This window comes from Canis lupus, chromosome X, assembly GCF_011100685.1.
Source record: "Canis lupus familiaris isolate Mischka breed German Shepherd chromosome X, alternate assembly UU_Cfam_GSD_1.0, whole genome shotgun sequence".
Lineage (NCBI taxonomy): Eukaryota > Metazoa > Chordata > Mammalia > Carnivora > Canidae > Canis > Canis lupus.
In genome coordinates this window covers 3,138,009-3,161,224 of record NC_049260.1, presented here as the reverse complement: position 1 = coordinate 3,161,224, position 23,216 = coordinate 3,138,009, and the positions used below count along the sequence as shown (strand labels likewise).

The window sequence follows — 23,216 nt, the reverse complement described above, 5'->3', positions numbered from 1 at the left end:
TTCTCTTTGCAATCCTGTAAATGTGGGAAATTGATGTGTTTGTTAGAATAACTCAAAACCCTGAATTACATCTTATCTGAATTGTTTAGGTAATTTGATTGTAATAACAAGGAAGAAGAGAGGAGAAAATTGCTTCTATTTTCAACTCTTCCAAATGTTCAGATGCATAAAGTTAAATTCAGAGCTGCCACTCATATCTTTCTAAGAAACTGTGGAAATAGGAAATCTGCTCATTGGTAGCAATTATATGCATTTTTATATGCATTTAAAAAAAAAAACTTTTTTTCCATCACCGACTTGAGGAAATCAAGGTGCGATCATTTCAACTCTGAAGGTGAGACTGCGCCACATCCTCACCCAGCTGTTTCTGTTGCTTTATACAGTATTAATATTAATGAATTCTGATAACCAGAATGATTCTTTTTTAATAAACTGACATTCAATTAATCCGAGAAAAATGACTGTCATTTTTTAGCTGTGCAAGGCAGCACCTACCAAAGTTTTGCAGACATCAATCTCATGAATCTCAAGCCACTCTGAGGAAGAGGGCCCTGGTAAAATATTACTATTTACTGCAGACGTTCAATCTTCATTTGATGAGATGAAACTTGCGAGTCCATCGGTGAAAACCCCAGAGGCTGTAGGGACTAAGTATTCCCTTGTAAAGCGAAAGCAATGTCGCATTTGAAAGATAGTGTAACACCAGATTTCAAAGAGAGACATTCAGGGGAATGAAACGTATGGTATTCTTCAAAAATACCTTCTGTATTTTTTTTTTATTCAAATTAGCATCTGGCTAGCAGAACCTAACACTGCCTCCTACAACGTCAGATGGAAATTTTGTGGGGTCTTACGAAACAGGAGAAACAGGTGGAAGATGAAGGCAATCCTTGGTGAAGATCTCTTAGAATTCTTAAACCCCTCCCACGCCCCAACGCTGGGTGCGAGACAAGAGCCATGAGAAGATATGGGGCAGAGGGAGACCGTCTCTCAGAAGGTCTTCACTTCCAGGAAATCAACCCACCATGAATCCCCAGAAAAAGCAGAAGGGATGCTTTGTATTCCCATCTTGCAGAAAATGGAAATGGCTGAAGGCAGAGATAGGGCGCTGCAATTTCTCCCATCTTCGTGTCTGCGTCAAGTAAGTGGAATAATTATCGTAAAGCATAATCCCAACCCTCATGCAAACAAGATGCTATTATTGTCAAGAAGAAGATTGTATTGGGATGTGCTGTGCATTCTCTTTAAAGCGAATACATGGTTTTGGATACTATTTCTTGGGAAATCATTGCCTATAACGCGATCGGATTTGAAACTATGAATGAAAATAATATGATGTTATATACCTAAGAAGTGTCAACTTTTTAGCTTTAATGGCGTGTCACCCGAATCACCTTTGTAAGGCTCACAGGAAAGTTAAAATCTTTGTACAAAATGTGGAGGGGTTGACCCTAAAAATAGACTGATTTTGTTTCAGTGTGCCACTGATAAGGTGAAATGTCGGGTATTATCCAATTATTTAAACATCTCACTGAACTGTTTATCTTCTGACTTCATGAGTTTCTTTCATGCGTGTCTGGGCTCCACCAAATTGAGGTCCATAGAGCAGTTACACTCTGCAAAATTCTGGACAAGCATTATCAATGTAATTTTTAGGGTGGGGGAGAAGGGTTCAAGCCCAGAACGCATTTTACTGCCAAAGAAATTAAGATAAAAGACTTTTCTAATCATCATCATGCTGTTGTCTGAGGATAAAGAATGACATTTAACCCTTTGAGCTTTTTGCAAGAAAGAAACTCACATTACTTAAATACAAGTAGAAGTAGCACCGAGTAGTGGCCCAAGTATTTTTCATATTTTCATATTTTTCATATCCCATGCATGGCAGCTCGGCCAACCTCATTACAAGAGGTTAGAAAGACTCCAAGCTATGTGCGTGTGGAAAAAACCTGCGGCAGGTTAGTTCCATTTGAGAATTTTAGGAGTCCCTCACAGGTAAAAATAATAATAATAATTCATTCATAAAAATAATAATAATAATAATTCATTCATAATCCATTGGCACATATGCTACGACAAAAGCCTTCTAAGTCCATGGAGATGATGTGTCGAGGCTTTTAATGGACAGAGGCAATCAGTGTGACACGACACGTCTGTGTATTTTTATAAAGGTATCAGATTGCAATGATTACATCTTGCGTTGCCTTTGCAGACATTTTAATCCACGTCACCTCGTCTAATATAATCACAGGTTACCACACATTTTAGCATACGTTTTAGTACATCGATAATATGTTATTTGCTTCACTGCAGATTCAGGCTCCAGGTAATAAAATTCTCATTACAACCAACAGTGCTCCTATAGCATAATTGCAGGTCCTGCAACTTGGTAAAGGGATCGTGGGGATAAATAAAGCAGCATAGAGAAGAGTGAGCTGCTTTTAGGTAGTCCTCACCGAAGCTTTCAGTCAACACTTCAGGAGAAAACAAACATACACTGGAGACGTTCCCTTGTCAGCTCCGAGAACCAAGGTTCAAATCAGACCTCTTATTTTCTAACCCGGCCTCTCTCAGGAGGGTACAACAACAGAGATAAAAGCACCATTTCATGTTTGTCATCACTGACCCTATTTCTACGGAGAGAATAGGCATGAAATGAAAAGGCCAGGAGATGAAGGAATTCTGGAATTCCTGGCTTGCCACGTCGTTAAAGAACATCCCCCAAAGTGGAACAGGTCTTTTTTTTTTTTTTTTAAAGATTTTATTTATTTATTCATGAGAGACACACACACACACACACACACACACACACAGAGAAGAACAGACACAGGCAGAGGGAGAAGCAGGCTCCATGCAGGGAGCCTGACGGGGGACTCGATCCCGGATTCCCAGGATCACACCCTGGGCTGAAGGCGGTGCTAAACTGCTGAGCCACCCGGGCTGCCCAGGAGCAGGTCTTCTATCTTGTTCTACCCTATGTATTCAGTTCTATTTAATCTATGTTTGTAACATCCTTAAGCATGAGGGAAAACTCGACGCATTTCCCCCTTTGTATCAGTCACTATTGGTGAGGCTAGCTGCTGTAACAAACAGCACCAACAGTGTCTTTGGCTTCACACAATCTCCTTTGCTCAAGCAAATTCCCATGTGGAAGTGTTTGTCGGATGGCTTACTTCTAAGCTGTGGCTCAAGGATGCAAGAGGTTCCCATCTGTCTTCCACAACACGTGGCCTCCAAGGACCCTGACATGGGCAAAGTACACAGAATGGAGGACCACACAAGGTGAAGGTATAAGATCCACCAGGTCTAATGGGGCATCTTCACATCCACCCCAGTTCCTTGGGCCAGAACCATCACATGGTCTCAAATCTTCAAGGAATGCTGGAGAATCTATGTCAGGAAGGAAAGTATTTGGGGAGCACAAGGCAATATCTCTTATTTCCACAAAATCTCTCCATCACCCAGGCTTTATATACATCTCAGGGGAGAACTTTGTTTCTGAAGAGGAGGTAACACATGCTTAATTCTTCTGTCAATCCCAACCATAGACTCTGCAGACCAGCATTCACAGCATGAGTCAGGACATATTTTTTTTTCCCCCGCATCAGTCAGAACCTATTAAGTAGAAATTGAAGTTCATTGTTATTGAAAAAGGATATCTGATAGAAATTAGGAATAAGAAGAATGGGAGGCCTTAGGAATTTGGAACCATGAGACGAACTATCTTTGGTGTATGGTTGCTGCGTCTCTTACAAGTGTCTTGGCTCTATTATCTCTTCTTTCTCCTCTTCCTCTTTTTCTTTTCCTTCCTCCTCCTCCTCCCTCTCCCCCTTCTTCCCTCCCCCCTCCTCATTGTCCTCTCTCTCCCTTTCTCTCTCCCTTTCCCCTTTCACTCAAATTCCTGACTCCATTCAGGCTATGTGGGAAATTTATTCTGGCCACGTATCTTGCAACATGACACTTGTAAAAGGACACTGGTGACACTCAGCTAAGGTCTGTGGTCCACTCCTGGCCGACGTACAAGTTCAAATTGTATTGACCATGAACTTATGGGCAGATCCATGGAGTAAAGCAATATAGATAATTCCGTGGCTGCCCCATTGCACATTATCCACAAATTGGACGGGAGCCGAGAGGTAAGGATTGGTTCTCTCATCTCCACGGATTGTTTGTACTAGTGGTAACTACATGGGGGGGAGTTCTCATGGAATATTCAGCTCCAGTTAGGGACACCTGTCCATTTCCTTGTCAAGCCATCTATGCCCACAAGTAAATGACATTTTATTTTATTTTTTTAGTTAGTTTTTTTTTTTTTTTGTAAATGACATTTTAATGTTTTATCACTTCACACGGAGTAGAACTGTTCTGCCATTTAGGAGAGCTCATGGATTTAACTGTATGCAGAGATAGTAGCGACTGAGCACAAATTCCACCCTGATGCCAAGAAATAAGTTTCACTCAAAGAACACAAGTAATTGATGGATATGTGGGTTTGTGTGCCATTTAGATGAGTCAGAGGGAAAGAATTCTATCATCAGTTAGCAGCCCAGCTTTGAGCTCAGGGAATATACTGCATGATGTGATTCTGGTAGGAATACAGACAAGAACTCATGGAGGCACACATTGCAGGAAAAGATCTCGTGTCATTTTCACTTGCCTTAGATACGAAGCATGCATGGAATGCAAAAATTCGTTTTTTCATAAGTTACTTTTTGGCTTGTAGACTTTCTTGTATGTACTTCTGTTTCAGGAATGTACCTAATTAAGGTCACCACAGTAGGAAAAGATCCTAACATTTGTCTTAGCGAAGGAAGACATACAAGATTGAGTTCTGTTGCCATCAAAGCAAACTGCTTTGTGAAGATTGTGAACCCTTTAGATGTGGAAATTGCTACTGGATAAGAGGAAGTTAAATTCAGAAATCCTGAAGACGCAGACCCATTTATCAAATACGCGGTCACAGACCTAGGCTGTACACTGTCACTCGAGAAAGGTTCAATACCGTGGAACAGATGCACGTTGGCTATCTGAATGTTTCCATAGCTTTGCAAAGCATTGACAAGATAATTCCTACCTTGGTAAATTATGCAGAATAGACCATATGGCTTTATGTAAGAAAGAGGAGAAAGGGTGATAGTCGTGGACAGAACACAGGAAACAGATCATTGATTCTCCAACTATAGTCCGCAGGCCAGCAGCATAGCATCCTATGAGAACTTGCTAAAAATGAGAGCTTCAAGCTCCATTCCAGAAGGTGGAGGTTCAATCCAACCATATATAATGTAGTGAATGCTACCGGTGATGAAGATGTACAGTCAAGTTTGAGAACCATTGCGTCAGAAGAAACAAGTAACCCTTGGCTTGTATTAGGAGAGAGAGAGAGACAATGAGTGAAAAAGAGAGAACACTACGGACTCCTAACTCTTCTCCTGGGGATATCGCAGCTATTCTGTGGTCTCCCACCTCCTGTCACTAACTATGAGGAATAAAGAACCATTCATCAGCGCCCAAGAAGGAAAAAAATCAAGGTTTCTTGTTGCAAAGCCTGGCCATGCTTTGAATGAAAAGACAAGTTGGAGCTGAGGCATCCCATCCTTGCCATTGAGGGTCAAACATGACTTCACTGATTCTGGGAAAGTGCCAAGCCAGGAGATTCAATGGCATCACACAATCAAGATGGCCCTCACTTATGGAACTGCACAAGCAGAGACAGGTTGGACGTGATTAACAGTTATGAAGAAACCTGGGAAGCCTCAGCTTGTTAGGAAGCCCCGGTCCTCTGATTACACCAAGATTGGAAGCCATTTTGATGCGATACCTTTGAGTATTATTTATGGACTCGTGAAGGCTGAATAATGGCAAATGGGAAAGTAAAAATCTTGGCCCGCTTCCAAATCCCCATTAAAGTGGAATGCTTAGTTCTGCCTAGACTGTTCTATTAAGGAGTAATCGTTCTTTCTCTCCTACTCTGCCAGACAGAGGAACCTTCCTCGGCTTTTCACAATACCTAAGATCATCGCTCCGTTCTACTGTTAAGGAGAATGACGGCTGCCTACAACGTAGGATGAACTCTGTGATGCTGAGGCAGCCGGGTCAGTCTGAGACCAGAAAGGAGCTCCGATGCTCACCGTGACTTCCATCGGCCAACGTTCTCCTGACAACTGTCCGTCTTTCCCCTCCAGCCACAAAGATCCAGGAGCAAGAAGTGCCTCGATTAAAGGAAGGAGTGCCCCACCACATAAGGTGCATGTTGGGGGAACAGGCAGAAGGGTACAAATAATGCCAGTTGTATGGGGGTGTTCACAGTAGAAATTTGAAGGAAACGAAATGACCAGGCAAGAAGAGCCCTAAATGGAGGTAATGAACTTGGTTGGTGGTCTTTGTGAGTTTTGTGAAAGGACAGAGGTCAAAGCCAGGTAGCTGTGAGCTGAGGAATGAAGATGGGGTGAAGGACAGGAGACAGTGCCTCAGACTCCAGATTCTAGACAAGTTCACCTCAATTATACATAAAGAGACCAGTCACTTGCTACAGGAACGTCACTATGCACCCTTTAAAGGATCAGAGGAAGTCAGGACAATGACTCTCACCTGTTGACGCTCTACAATGGATTGGGGACAACTGGGGCTTGCTAACCCATTTTAACTTCACAGCGCTGCCGGGTGGGTACTGTCATTGCTATTCCCAAATGGGGAACAAAATGAAGACGAGGAGGAGGAAGACCAAGGCGAAGCAAACAGTTGAAATTCAGTGCATTGTGAAAACTGTCCACGTTCACAGGATTGTGAAGCACAAAAGTCTCCCTAAGCCCTGCTTTTACATTTGGAGACTCTATATGACAAAGACCATCATGTTAGTAAGGAAAATGTTCAAATTGGAAAAAAAAAAAAAAAAAGGTTAACTTTACCAGCGATTAATTTTCAGACAATGGATTTATAGGTACAACAGAGAACTGACTCTGGGGAAATTAGAAATATATTTTCTTTCTCATTCAAATCTCCAAGTGGATTAAATATATATCTAGATGCAAAATCGCGCTTGGGCATGGAGCAGTCAGATTGCCCCTGGACTGGAGGCATTTGCAGTGAGATGATAGAACCTGTCCCTGAGCTGCCTGGTGGGCCAGACGCAGAGGAAGCGGGGACCAGGAGTAGCCATGGCGGGCGATGCCTCAAGAGCGGCCCGGCCATGCAAGTTGACGCTCAGGGCGTCTATCCTGTCCCTGACGCCCAGTCTCCCACACAGCTGGTCTGATACAGATGACCTTTCACGACTCCTGAACCAAGAAAAAGTCCAACAGAACGATTCCCAGTGTTGACTGTACGTGTGCATCGCCTGGAATGGTTTACAACCTACAAGCTCGGTTAATGCAGGGAAAGTGGGTGAGCCCACCTCCGTGGTAGTTTTTACAGGTTCTTCTGTTGAGTAGTCAAGACCGAAAACCCCTGCTCTGGGCCTTTCAGTGGTCCTCCACATGTGGGCTTGGAGATGCAGATTCTTAGGCCCTTTCCCAGAGTGTTGATTCAACAACTCAGGGAAGAGAGCGGAGCTTGAACACGCCTTCTAGGCAACTCTGACACCAGGCGCATTTTACAATGCTGCTTCCTCTCCTTGCTGGGGTGCAAAGTGGGGTGCAAAGAACCTCAGCATCCTGTGGGATGTGACACAGCTGAGTGTGAAGGTCCATCCTAGACACCCTAGATTTGAACCTGGACTTCGCCAAGTACCTCAGGTGATTGCATATTACAGTTTGAGAAGCATGGCTCCCTCCTCCTCCTCAAGGGACTGGTACCTCACCCTCTGACTAAGCTGTGGGCTCCCAATAAGCTCATCCTACAGGGCAAGAGAGTAATGCCTGACATGTCGTTGGCTTTCTGCTACGATGGACGAGAGGTGAGGGTGTGCATGCACGTGGTGGTTCAACGGGGCGGCCTCTGCATGTTCACGCCTCCTTGCAGTATGTAGCGCGGGGCCCGCTACACAACAGCACCTGCTGCCTTCCTGCCTGACGGTGATGCCCGCAGGCAGCTGTGGGTCGTAAGGAAGGGAGAAGCCCAGAACCTCTGATATCCTGCAGGTGGAGGGGGAATGGGACAGAAGCCGGACATGACAGGGTGGCCTCTCTCTCCTTCCGCTCAGGAGTCTAACTTCCTCCTACCACCTGGTCCAGACCCCTTGCAGACCCTGATTCCTTTTCTCTTTGAGGCTGCTCTTGGACTACATCCTTTAAGGCATCAGCGACATGTGATTTGCTTTAGAATAACCTGGAAATCCTTGTTTCCTCCCTTACCCTTGCCCTGACTGCCGTCCTTGACCTTCTCCTCCTCATCCTCCCCAGACAGCAGAACTCTAAGAGGCAGGTGACGACAGACGCAGTGAGCTGAAATAATAAAACCTGTCCTATAGTCCCCAGTGCCCGGATCCCGCTTCTGACTGGGCTTTGATCACACAGCTGACTCCACACAAGAAGCAGAAGTTAGACCAGGAATCCAGGTCTCCCAGCAAGCTGCGGGAGGAGACCTTAGCCTCCCTTTGGGGTGAGCACTTGAGCCCACGTCCTCAGGCAGCTCCCTGAGGGTCAGTAAGGCATTGCATGCTTTTACCGTAAGGAGATTTTTTGTGACTGGTGAGCTCTGTGAGATGGTTTGACACTCAACTTAGACTCAAATCTTGGAGACACTCATCTCCTGTCTCTCAATAGCTGGTGTTTTCTGTTGTGTGAAATGTCACCTGCACCCAGACCATGGGATCTCTGGTACCTTCCAGCACCTGTCAGATCCGCTGGAGCAGTTCTAGCCAGGGTGCACCTAGGATATGGTGCTGGCTCCTCTTGTCCACCCTCTTCGTTGTGGGGTTACAGAGGTCTCATTATGCCCGAGGCTGGGGCACCTTTCTGGGGCTCATATTCTCAATAGTTGGTGACCTCTTTTAATTTTCTGTGGCTCCCATATTGGGTATGTTTTAAGAGCACAGAGTCCTTACCGAGGTACCTTTTGTTTTGTGTTTATAGGATGAATATTCACTGGATACACTTAGTCTGAACTGTAGGGTTGTTTGCTGGGATTTCCTCCATAACCCATTTTTAGGAGGTCATTAAGAGCTTGTGGTTCATGTTTCTGAGAGTACGCTTTGGGGTGCTTGCGGAACCTGCCATCGTTATCTAGTGTCTGGGAAATCAGGGGGTCGCAAGATTGCTGTTTGTCCCATTTTCTCACGTGTTGGGAGGAGAGTTAGCTGTCACTTGCTGGGACTGTAGGTATCTCCTGGGCCAGTGGGATTAGAGTCCTTCTAAGTGGCTGGTGGTCTTGGCTAGTAGGCTGGTTAGGTTTCCATGCTAGTAGCCAAGCCATTTCCTCTGCAAAGTGGGACGTTTGGGCAGGGAATGTGACATTTAGGACAAAATGAGCTCTGTGACATGGCAACTTGCTCTAGGTGAATCTGATATTACAGCAAGTGTGGGTGGGTACCCTTGATTGTTCAGCTTCCACTTGTGTTGTTAGCTTCAGGAATAATAATAATAATTATTATTATTATTATCCTCTCTACATATCAAGAGGTACATGCTTAGAGCACCATGTCCTGGGATACTTAAACTGTTTGACATCTCTTGTACCTTTCCATGCCTATCTCTATAGAACATCTTTCCAGAGTTGGAAAGTCCCCCTGCAGGAACCCTGAGGTGTTAGATGTTGTTTTCAATCAGCTACACAGTTGTTCACAGAGACACACTCCTGACAGAGAGAGGAGAGTCTCCATCCAGAAAACAAGAAGACAAAACCATACAGAAATCATAACTCTTGCCCCTGTTACTCTTCCTCCAGAGAAATTCCAGCTCTTTGAAAACCTTTCCTCCTCCATCTCTACTTCAGGCACTTTAAACCCAAGCACAGCAATGTGTGTAATTATCGTGAAACTCGAAACTGGTATAGTTGAGCCAACCCTGAAGAAAGCAAAGACAAAAGCAGAAGAAAAAAAAAAAAAGAACTGGTGTAGAAAAAAAATAATAATGTAGGACCTAGTGAATCCCAAATGTAATTTTTGGAGAAAACATAGATGTTCTCACTATATATTTAAAAATAAAAAAAGAAGAAGGGCAAAAGCCACAGTGACAGTTAAGAAATGACAAGGGGGAAATAGAAATATAAGAAATTCAGTGACATGTTCCAGAGCAAGCAAACAATACATTTAAAAGAAATAACTATGCTGGGGTAATAAAACTGGTTTAAATCAATCCAAAATCACATATAATCTGTAACTCCTTTTGTTTGAATAATATAAAGGATGGTTGAAAGGATCTCCACCACTTCAAAGATGCAGTTTACCCAGACGACTTCACAGGAAACAGTCTACCAAGCATTTACAGTAAACATGACTCCAGTGCTTTTTAGGCAGTAGTAGAAACTTTAAGAGAACTCGGAAATTTTAGGGAGTATAAATGATAAAATCACCTGAACAGATAGCACACACATGCATGTCACATTTAACATCATCTCGCCTGTGAAAGTGAACTTATTTCCTGACAATGTGACCTTGAAATCCCCAACTAGGGTTTGAATCTCTGTTTCTTCCCCTCCCTCCCTCCCTTGAATGCAACCAGGCCTGCTTCATATGCACTGAAGCTCTGTAAATAGGTCCATACGTGTTTAAAAATCATTACGCCTTCCTGATCATTCATTTCGCTCTTTTTTTCCCTCCAATAAGACCCAGTCTATCTCTGACAAGAGTCCTTATCTTTATATTCACTGGTTAGGAGATTCCAAGAGCCACCCCAATTCCTTATTGTGTTGTTATGGCATTTTTCCCACCTTAATACTTTTCAACCTGTGTCTTGTAATTTTTGTGTGTGTTTGTCTTATTATTTAAACACATTTTAAAATAAAGAGCATATAGCAGGGTCTTGCTTCTTTATCATTCTGACAATCGGTCTTTTAAATGGGCTGTTTATTTCATTTCACACAATGTAATTAAAGTCTGATCTGGTTGTATTTCAGTGGGTCAGCTTGACTTCATTGTCTCTTCTGTGATTTGTCTCTCTGTTACTTCTTTTCTCATTCTTCTGAGCTTTTTGCTATTCCATTTTCATAGTTTATTATTTAAAAATAATATTTTTATTTGCTATTTCTAATTTTTTCAGGAGTCAATCCAGTGATGGCAATATCAGTCTTAGATGGTGAAGCTTGATTAAAAAAAAAAAAAAAAGATACTATGTGATTTATTATGCAAGTTAAGAAACCTGTAAGAGTATAATTCTATTTACTTCCCTCAAGTCATTCCTGGTGCACTTGTGAAATACACTTGTGCAAATGTCACAGACCTTACAATATATTTTACGTTGTTTGGTCATGGTCTTAAAGCAAGGCTGTGTTTATTTAAATAGTGTGTGCTTTTACCCACATATCTACATTTCTGGTGATTTTCATTCCGTTCTGCAGAGCTACACCTCATTTTCTATAATTGACCTCCAGCTAGCCAGCTTCTTCCAGCTAGGTCTGCGGACAAATTCCACATTTATTAGAAGATGCCTTTATTTCACCTTATTTATGATAGTAATTTGGTTATAGAGTCCTATATTTAGCTCTTTTCGGTTTTACTGTTTTTCTTTATGCTTTTCAATTTCATTGATCCTTCTGTTGTATAGAGTCTCCTGTGATTTCTAGATAGTAAATTGACTTCACATAATTTTTTTCACTTTTAGAATATTTTCTTTTCTTTTTTTTAATTTTATTTATTTAGGATAGTCACACACAGAGAGAGAGAGAGGCAGAGACACAGGCAGAGGGAGAAGCAGGCTCCATGCACTGGGAGCCCGATGTGGGATTCGATCCTGGGTCTCCAGGATCGCGCCCCGGGCCAAAGGCAGGTGCCAAACCGCTGCGCCACCCAGGGATCCCAAGAATATTTTCTTTTCTATGATGCCCTAGATTCTCCTGAAATTCCCCTAGTTTTCACTCATAATTACCTTTTTCTGTTGCACTTTTATTTATAATAATTATCTTAAGCTCCTTTTCGTAATTCCAAAAGATGAGTAATCTATAGCTCTGTTTTTGGACTGATTTCTTTCTTTAATTCATTCATTTCAAGATTCTTTGATCATTGTATATATATATATATTTTTTTCCTAATATAGTTTCTAAAAAAATACTGGGACATGAAGTGTGTGTGTGCATGTGCACACGTACATGCTTGAGAAGGACTCTAACCTTTTCTTAGGGCACCAAAATGAGGGTGCAAGTGTTGAGACATTTTTAGGGATGGTTGTCTTTGTTTTTATTTTTTTAAAGATTTATTTGTTTGTTTTAGAGAGTGAGAAAGTGGGGAAAGAGAGAGGGAATGAAAGGGACAAGCAGACTCCACACTGAGTGCAGAGCCCCACACAGGGCTCGATCTTATGACCCTGAGATCATGACCAGAGTCAAAATCAAGAACTGGATGCTTAACTGACTGGGCCACCCAGGTGCCCCAGGAATGGTTGTCTTTATTTCTTCAAGAAGGCCTTGGGTTGGAAGCATAGGAGTCTAGGACTTCTCTTTGCTTTTATAACACTACCTCCAAGCATCTAATGCACATTGCACCTCCTCACAGGCTTTGAAATGTCCTGTCCACAATGAAGGAGGGATAGGACGTAAAAGACTCAAACCTAGCCTTACAACGATGAACACATCAAAACTGGTTAATGATTGAAACAAGAGTTAATGAGGTGATTCATATGCCCTGTAAACGGTAAAAAGATGTTCAGTCACATGCCTAAAAAACAAATTAAGATGTGTCAAGGTTCTCTTTAATGAATCACCTGTGTAACAATCAAAATTTCTTGTGAAAGGGATCCCTGGGTGGCGCAGTGGTTTAGCGCCTGCCTTTGGCCTAGGGCGCGATCCTGGAGACCCAGGATCAAATCCCACGTCGGGCTCCCGGTGCATGGAGCCTGCTTCTCCCTCTGCCTATGTCACTGCCTCTCTCTCTCTCTCTCTCTCTATCATAAATAAATAAAAAAATTAAAAAAAAAATTTCTTGTGAAAGAAGTCTCAATGAGCTGCCCAGTTTGCCCTTCCTAGTTGTTATGAGAATGTCCATTTCCCCTGGTGCTTTAGCAGGAGCTAAGCAGCTTTAGTGTTTTCTTAAACCTACACATTTCATTTTTAATAATTTTCCTACAGATGTATAGATATGAGACAATTATATAAACATTCATATTTTGCATTTTTTCCATAAAATAAAATGTTTTGAATCAGTACAAATGTATACAAAGTGACTGGCTAAAATCATTATTAGTGGGAAACAGACAGAGTCTAAAATAATTGTATTAATAATAAGTTAAAGGGGCACCTGGGTGGCCCAGTCATTGAGCATCTGCCTTGGGGCTCAAGTGTTGATCCCGGAGTCCTGGGATCAAGTCTCACATCAGGGAGCCTGCTTCTCCCTCTGCCTATGTCTCTGCTTCTGTCTGTGTCTCTCATTATTAAATAAATAAAATCTCTCTTAAAAAAGTAAGTTAAACTGATGGCCAAGTATCTACTGAGATAGTAGAGCAGACAAAGTAGAAATCATAAATCGGTGGTATAGGACTCAAGCATGCAATTTAGAGAATTAACAAGAATGTGACGACAAAGAATTCTTTGGTTTTTTTTTTTAAGCTTATTTATTTTTTTGTAATCTCTACACCCAGTGTGGGGCTTGAACTCACAACCCTGAGATCAAAGGTTACATGCTGTTCCAACTGAGCCAGCCAGGACACTGCAAAGAATCCTTCATAAAGCCTGGAGAATATTGATGAAACTGCCAAAAAATGATGAATGGAAAATAGAAACCATAAATATGCATATATACATACACAAATGGCAGGATGATGTTAATGACAATTAGATATTAAGGGTTCTGAACATTTCAGTTGAGTCAAGAGCCTCAGGAAGAGAGAACATCCACTAAAAACATCGATATGGCTGTATAACTGTGCTGGACAAAGACAACAAAAAGGAAGATTGTGCAAAGGTTGCACATTTATATTTGAGGACATGCAACTGCTTTTCAATGTCTTGAAGTCAAGAAGAGCTAAATTGTGTTTTTGTCTTTTTATTTTTTAAAAGATTTTCTTTATTTATTCATGAGAGACACAGAGAGGCTCTCTCCCCGCAGGGAGCCTGCTTTTCTCTCTCTGCCTATGTCTCTACCTCTCTCTCTGTGTCTTTCATGAATAAGCTTTTAAAAAAATAATAAGGTCTTTTAATAATAAGGATAATTAAAAATAATAATAATAAATAATGAAATAAATAATAAATAATAAGGTCTTAAATAATACGGTCTTTTAACCCTAAGCATAATTAAATATCCATTAATCCATACTGATAGAAATACACGATTGATAAAATAATGAATGAGAGAATAGACACATGTACTTTACAGAAGAATTCCACATAATTTATGTAGATACACCCTCAAGGAGGTGGATTACTCTCTACCCCTTACATGTGAGCCATGTGGGGACTTCCTTCAAAAGAACACTGTATAGAAAGTAGGGGAAATCAGTGACTTTGTAGTGGAGAATCCTGACATACACAACTTCAGCCAGCTGACAAAAGCCAACAGTACCAAGTAGTCAGGTTTAGGGTCTTGTACCCTTGACGTGATGGAATGGAAATGGAATTTAACCTCGACAGTCTTCCCTGAAACCTATAACCTTAGTCTAATCATGAGAAACACACCAGACAAATCCCATTAGAAGGACCTGCCATAAAACACCTGACTTGGACTCTTTAAGGTCCTTGATGATGTCAAGGTCATCACAAACACATGCCATCTGAGAGACTGTCAAGAGCAATAGAAGGATACATGACAACCGAATGTAATGTGAGGTCCTAAAACTCACACAAAATGGGTCATTATGTACAGACTTTAGTTAAGAATAATGTATCAAAGTTATTTTGTTCATTGTAACAAATATTCTATATTACCAAAATGGCAGAAACTGGGTTTAGGGTAGATAAGCCTATCTGTACTATTTTCCTCTCTCCCTCTCTCTCTCTCTCTCTCTCTTTTGTAAATCTAAAACCATTCTCAAATGATAATAATAAAATGTATTTTAAAACAATGGTAGGATGATAATGGGGCAAAAATTACAGAAGCCACAGGAAGAGGGAATTCAAGGAGGAGAGAAGTCACCTTTAAACATCATTCCAGATAAATCAAGCCAAAATGGGACAGATTTTAGGTTTTAGTAAAAGGAAAATCATTAAGGACCACTGTGAGACCAATTAAAAGCGATTCTGAGGTCTTTTTTAAAGCAATATATTACTATAAGGTAGAACTGAAAACCCATTTTTCCTCCCTTAATTGTTATCAATAATATTTTAAATGTCTTAGGTGCTTAAATTCTCCTTGAGGAATCTATTATGACATTTCTGAGTTTTGAAATTTTTTCATATGGATGGTTGTTATCCGACTTTCCAAAACCTCATTTTCCATTCAAATCTTTCCCCAAAATTGAGTCATCATGGGTCGCTAAGGCTCCTTTTGTCACAAAGACTGTTTCTTTCCAAGTGACTGTTAATAACTCCATCTACCGAGATTATTTTTAAATATCACAGTCCTTAAGGCTTAGTATTACCCACACCTACTTTTTCATTTGCATGATGTTACAGAGATTGGGAAATGTCAGGAGCTGCCAAATTAGCAGTAGATGCCTTGATCTTGAATTTAAGGGTCGCAGATCCAATTTATTACTCAGTCTGTCTGTGGGCAATTAGGTTAGTACATTTAAGCTGATATTAGCGGCCAGACGTGATTTCATTCTGCGTTTTTGAATTGCAGGTAGTGCGGTATCTGAGAAGGATGGATGGTGTAATGGGTGAAGAGGTGTGAATGGATCCAGGTATGGTTCACACTCATCCCCCCTCTGCTCCTAGAGATTTACTGCTCTTTCAGTGTGAACAAACAATATATCCAAGGACTGGTTTCTTCATCAACCCCGAGGGAATAAATAGGGATTAAATAAAAATAGATCAAAATAACATGGGTGTATTTTGTACTCCAGGCTGGAAATGCTGATTATTGGCATTCTTGTTTTTTGTTGTTTTTTTAATAAACACACACACAGACCCATGCACGTCTACACCTGGATTCAAACCTACCGCTGCCAGGATCCTGAGTAATATGGGAAGAGCAGGTGCATGGAGAGCCAGTTCATGGTCACTTGTTGCCAAAGTCTGTAGGGATGGATTTAGCATCACTGGCCAGCTAAATCACTTCTGGGAAATAAGCGTTTGGGGAAAATGAAGTTTATCTGGAATAAACTTTCGCTGGGAAAGCACCGCGTGTTGAAAGAAGTAGAGCTTCCATTATCTATTTGGGCTGGTTGGAGAGTTGGCCAAGTATGAATGGCATGTGGCTTCCCGTTGCGAGGTAGGATAGCGTGGCTCGGTTCTGTTCTCCTTTTCCCACGTGGTCCTCAGCCTTGCTCAATGCCAATATCCTAAGATGTGAGGATACATGTGAGAAGAGCAAATAAAGTACTTGCACACTCGCATCTGTCTGGACCTGGAGTCACACGTATTTCAAGACAACTTCTAAGAACAAAGATCCTCAGTGCCTGGAATCCTGCTCTTGCCCGGTCGGTCGGTCTCAGAAACAGCCTTGTCCTTAGTGATCATCTTGGGAATTCACAGATTTTTATTTAGAAGAGATTCTTGATGGCGGCAAACAAAATTTTTTTTATCACCAGGTAGGTCCAAAACCTCTTAGGGAAAATACTCTATACCTAACCCTTCTTTCTGTAGGGGTTAACTACGTAATAACCTACATAGTGAGCCAGGAGGGGTCACTATCTGTGATGTGCCCTTTCCCAAAATCAAGAGGGTGCCTGGGAATCGGGATTCCCACAGTCCCTTCCAGCACCAAATTTCACAGATGTAAATGCCTTGTATGGGTCTGAAATACATCGTTTTAGGTTGGGAATACTTATTTTGATTTTTTACTAATTTCCATGAACCGCTTGGTGTCAAAACAGAGTAACTGTTAGATCCTGCTGATAGGTGCTGCTGTAAACCTTTCAATTTATCATCCCTCACAAACTAAGCTATAATCAGTCCGGACCTCTACACCGATGCTCTGAAAACATACAATACATTCAGCAATTAAAAAAAAAAAGTGAGTGCAGAAGTAGAGAAAACTATCCTCAGCCTAAAATGTTAAGAATTATCTTGAGCCTTCCACATTTCCATGAAGGTTGCGGGATTCATACACAGGCTTTATGCTTTGTAGGCTATGGAAATAGTTAGGACATTTTGTGCTTCTATCATGGCAGTATTCCTGCAAGTCATTTGGAAGTATTTCAAGATTATTCGGAACAATTTGCACACTTTTCAGGACAAGAGAAAGTCAGATAAATTTTGTCAATTGTGGTCGTATCAAGTAATGGAGACTTGATGCCTGGCCAGTTATGGGAATATATATTCAAGCTCCAACCCTATGCAATGGGCACCCGGTTAGTGTCTTTCCACCGCCTTGTGCCCATCTGTAGAAAGAAGTGACTATCACACTTCAAGATTATTATATAAATGAAATACGAAAGCTCTTGTGATCACATTTAAGAAATAGAGGTTAAAATAAAATTTAAAAAAACATCTTTTTTACCCTCTATCCCTCAGCCTTGATGAAAAAAAAAATGACGCTCTTTGCATTGTCAGGGGAGAAGTGTGTCAAATATTTACCTATCACAAAAGATAGCAGAAACAGGAAAAGATGGGAAATAAATAAGATATAATGTTGAATACGTGCAAAAATCCTACTTTATGAATTTTTGCCTCTTCTTTTTGAGAGAAATGCATTTTCATTTTAGAAAATTTGGACTACGAAGGATAAACACAAGGTGATAAACCAGCGCCCCAAAAGTACAGCCTAAATCAACCACAAACAGACAAAGATCATTTGTGATCATTTGTGATCTTATTCTTGACTTATTCTCTTATATTGCTTTTTCTGTGCATGGGGAAATAAAGAAAAATGGGCTATAGTATCATTCATAAGAATTTCAGGGGACTTTTTTTTTATTTACTTATGTTTCATTTTAATTCCAGTGTAGTTAACATACAGTGTTATATTAGTTTCAAGTGTACGATATTCAAGGCTTCCATACATCACCCAGTGCTCATCACAGCAGGTGCACCTCTTCGTCTTCATCACCTGCTTAACCCATCCCCACTCCCCTCCCCTCAGGTGACCATCATCTTGTTCTTTATAGTTGACTCTGGTTTTTTGTTTTTTCCTTTTTTTTCCCTTTGTTGATTGGTTTTGTTTCTTAAATTTGACATGAGTGAAATCATATGATATTCATCTTTCCAGACTGGCTTATTTCGCTGAGCATTAGACTCTCTCCATCCATCCATTTGTGTTGTTGCAAATGGCAGGATTTCATTTTTTATGGCTGGATAATACTCCAGAGTGAGTGTGTGTGTGTGTGTGTGTACACACCACATCTTTATCCATTCATTAATCAATGGAACTCGGGCTGCTTCTATAATTTGGCTATTGTAAATAATGCTGCAGTGAACAAGGGGTGCATATATCTTTCGGGGGACATTTTAAGCTCACAGTTTATTTTGAAGTAAATACAGATTCAGGCACACTTGTAAGAAATGATAGAGCTCCCGCACGCCCTTTATCCGGTCTTCGAAGTTTTTTGACTCCAGCACCCCACCCAGAGAATTAATGTCAATACAGTCGAGCACACCAGGATCCTTCCTGTTCCCCAGTGACAGTAACACCCGCACCCCTTCTCCCCAACCACCTTCTGAATCCCTGAAAACCACTCATCTCTTCTCTATTCTCATAATTCTGACATTTCAAAAATATTATCTAAATACAATGCATTTGGGTGGCAGTGGTTTCTCATTGCCAACCGGGAGGGCTGGTTCCTCACTCAGGCTCTGCTGGTGTGGGTGAGGGTGAAGCCACCAATTTTCATGGGCTGCTTGATTGGAGTGGAGTGATAATTTTCTTTAAGTATTGTCTTGCTCTGCTCCTTCTTTCCTGGTCCTCTGACTAGAGAGAAGCTCGTGGAGGACTTTTTTTTTTTTTTTTAATCGGGTACTATTTCCTTTTCTGAATTGCTATTGCTTCAGCTCCCAGTGTGGGACATATGAGGGAAGGAAAAGGAAGTAAGAAAGGAGAAGGGAGAAAGCAGAAGGAATGATGGAAGGTAAAAGGAAGAAAAAGGAAGGAAAGAGGAAGGAGGGATGGAGGAGCAAGACACACACTCACCTCATTATTAGTCCTTGGGTTCCAGATCCCCTAGATGATCTGCCTTCCTTGTGAATTTCAGCATCTTTGTATATTTTATATGATGTCTGGTAGTTTCAGTAGCATTTAGTGACAGAGAAGGGAATGCTCCAATTCCCCCATCTTCCTGGAGGCAGATGTCCTCTTCAATATAGTCGAATGCAAAGAGAAATGTCCTTATTTTTCTTTGGACCTTTAATATAGACACACAGGTCCTTCAGAGGCCACCCATAGACTATTGTGCTTTCCTGAGATTGTAATGAGCACGTGCTTTGAAATGTAAAGATATTGTCATCCCATATTCCTATCAGATGATCTGATAGCCTGAGCTTGGATTAGTTCACAGGAGAACTCCAGGGAATCTTCCATGAAAATGGCTAGAGATGGACTATAATTATGATCTGTGCAAGATCACAACTGACTAGTGAGATGATGGTACACATAGTAGAGATACTGGAGCAAAAAAAAAAATATATATATATATATAAACCTACAGGTGCAGCGGGAAAATCGAAATTTATGATGAAATGATGGGATTTTGTGTGTAATTATTGTCTCTAAAAACAGTAATAGAGAACACAAAGAAACCAATGAAACATGAAAAACAGGAGATGGTAGGGCGCAGTGGGAATGGTGCATTAGAAATTCTGGAGAGCCACCCAGAAAAGTGACCAACAGGAGACACAACCTTGACACCTCTCAGGTAGCACACAAAATTCTCCAGGAGTAGGAAAAAGTGGCTCTAACGTGTACACGGTGACTTCTATTATCCTGACTTATGTTATCAATGTCTGGCATCTTCTGGACAAGCTTCTGGATTTTCCTCGGTACTCCACAGCAGCATACAAGAGAAGGTGCAGTTGTGAAGGAAATGCAAAAATTAGGCTTCGAGGTGCCAAGGTTGAAGACTTTATTCTATCCTTGCTCACCGTAACACAAGCGACAATCCAACGCTTCATTGCTCCATCAAAAATCCAGGCAATCCGTCTCTCTGATGGGAACAGGAATAGAAAGGATATAAAAATCACATAAAGAAAACACCTTGGAAAAAAAAATTATTACTAAAAGAAACACCATCGTCAAATACCGTAGCAAAATAATTACACAGTGTCCCCTGGGAGCAGGAATGGGAAGACAGTTATCTGAGGAAAACGCGAGCCACCTGGAAAGATATTTTAAAAGATAAATACAGTTGATCCTTGAACAACACGTATTTGAACTGTGCGGGTCCACTTACATGCAGTAAATAGGAAACCGTCCTGTAAATGTATTTTGTCTTCCTATGGTTTTATTTTTTAAAGATTTATTATTTATTTATTTATTTATTTATTTATTTATTTATTTATTTATGAGAGAGAGAGAACAAGTAGGAGGGGGCCAGAGAGAGAGGGAATCTCTTTATACATATATCTAATGTATTACATATTTATTGGAGTTCAATTTGCCAACATATAGCATAACACCCAATGATCATTCATCAAGTGTCCCCCTCAGTGCCTGTCACCCAGTCACCCCACCCCCCACCCACCTCCCCTTCCATTAGCCCTTGTTCATTTCCCAGAGTTAGGAGTCTCTCATGTTTTGTCACCTTCTCTGATTTTGAGGGAGAGGGAATCTCAAGCAGACTCCTCTCTGAGCCCAGAGCCAGACATGGGGCTCGATCTCCCAAACCTGAGGTCATGACCTGAGCTGAAACCAAGAATCACATGTGTTACCAACTGAGCCACCCAAGTGTCCCCTTCCCTATGGTTTCCTTAATCACATTTTGTTTTCTCCAGTTCACTTTATTGTAAGAATACAGCATGTAACGCATAGAACATGCAGTGTGTGTTAATCAATGTAATTAAGTTATAAGCCTTCTGGTAAATAGTAGGCTCTTGTTAGTGAAGATTTCAGGAGGAGTTATACACAGATTTCCAACCATGGTGGGGGAGGGGGTAGTCAATGCCCAACTGTAGACTAAAGACATGAAAAACATCTAGCTATAGAAAAAGTATTCTGGAAAATACAGGCATGTGAAAAAATTGATCAGCAAATATAGCAAAAGCTCATTTGTATAAAGTTAAAATATTTTAAAAGTAACACATTTTATTCACACGTACTTTTTACACATTTCATGGAACAAAGAGAAACTTGAATCTCTATATTGATTTACGACATACTTTTAAGGGATGTTCCATTGTTATACAGATTTGCCCAATGGCCCTTTAGGTTTTACAAATCATCATCTATTAAAAGTTATTTTAATTAATTAAATTTTTTAGAGATGAAGAGCTGAAGGAGACTCTCCACTGAGCACAGAGCCTGATGTGGGGCTTGATGCCAGGACCCTGAGATCATGACCTGAGCTGAAATCAAGAGTCACTGCTTCACCGACCAAGCCACCCAGATGCCCCAATTTCTATTAAATTGTTTTAAAAGGGGCACCTGTGGGGCTGAATTGGTGAAGCATCGGGCTCCCTGCTCTGTGGGGACCCTGCTTCTCCCTCTCTTTCTGCTCCTTCCCCTGCTCAGGCTCTGTCTCTCAAAAGACCTTTATATGGCACAGACTGAATAGAACACCAAAAAGGAGCACATTTTATTCATGTATCATTTTCTAAACTTTTCATGGAATGAAAAAGAAACTTGAATCCCTCTTGATGATTTATAGATTTCAAAGGATATTCAATTATCACAGAGATCTATCAGTTGATCACAGAGATCAATTATCAGAGAATGTTTCCCTCTTTTATTCTTTACAGTATTTGTTTTATTTTATGTACACTAATGCTGTGGTATTTTGTGTCCAGATACTCACAATTAAAACTCTATTGTGGAATCATTTTTGGTCATTAGAAACTACCATTCTTTGTCTTGTTTGCTAATGCTTGTTTTATTTTTTCACTCAATTAACCTTTTTTCAATGTTCACAAAAGAAGCTTCTTTCTCTCTCCTTCCTTCCTTCCCCCATTGTTCTTATTGGATTTTGCCCATTCTTTTGTTTTCATTATTTGAGTCCCTTTGGGTTTTTTGCTTTTTATTTTGGAATACTTCTTTTGTGACAATAGATAAAACCGGACACCTCACATGTGTTGATGCGATGAGCATATTCTACATCAAAGACTTTTATTTCTGTAACGTGCATCAGTGTATATTTATATTTTACTTAATCCTCTATTTTCAGCATGCTTTGAATCACTGCCATCAAAAATGGTGAAATAAAGAAAATTCTACTTCCTCTGCCTTTTCAGACACCTCACCATCTGATTTTCATTGATTGTATTATTTTCCTAATTGAACTTAAGTCGCATATTTGAACCCTAACACCGCCAAGCATGTCTAATATATGCTGATCCTATATAAATAATCATGATCCTCAGCTGTTAAGAAAAAAGAGGAAGTCATCTTACTTGCATATTTATATACATCTTTGTATTTTAGCTGAAGATGTTTTCAAGCAAAAGGTGAAAGATACCACCTGTTTTCTTTCTCCTGCTAATAGTAAAATGTACAGAAAGAGACAAATTAAGAAGCATTACACAAAATGCAGCCACATATCTAAAATGTGTGCAATTTTCTGGAAGGAAGGAGGTCACAAAAGGCTAAGTTTTTACACAAAACATCCTTTGAGGCGATTAAGGGTTAGACTCTAAGATTCCCCCAAATGAAACTAAAGAGTACCCAGAAAACATAAGAGCATTATTTCATTGTGCTCTCAGTAGAAGCCAAAAATAGACAAAATCATCTCGGAAAGACGTGGTATGACGAGCCTCAGGGTTGATGGAGTCCATCCTTAGACACTGGAGACCCACGAAGTTCTCGAGAATTTGGTATCAGTAGAAATGCCAGTTTGGGCTATTAGGATGGTGGGAAGATGGTGGCCTACAGGCTAGAGCTGAGGACCACAACGTTATGTCCAGGTCTTGCAACCTAATGGAATTTACTTGGTTAGATTTCTAAACAGCACTGGGAC

At 40.8% G+C, this 23,216-nt stretch overlaps 1 long non-coding RNA gene across 1 annotated transcript in view; it reads left to right on the top strand.

Moving 5' to 3' along the window:
* The first annotated feature begins 859 nt into the window (after positions 1-859).
* The window catches only part of LOC119868148, a 39,188-nt gene continuing 16,831 nt past the window's right edge, over positions 860-23,216 (top strand). Inside the window, exons 1-2 of the long non-coding RNA XR_005386074.1 lie at positions 860-1,141; positions 15,800-15,860. This is a non-coding gene — a long non-coding RNA (uncharacterized LOC119868148). The remainder of the gene's footprint in view (positions 1,142-15,799; positions 15,861-23,216) is intronic.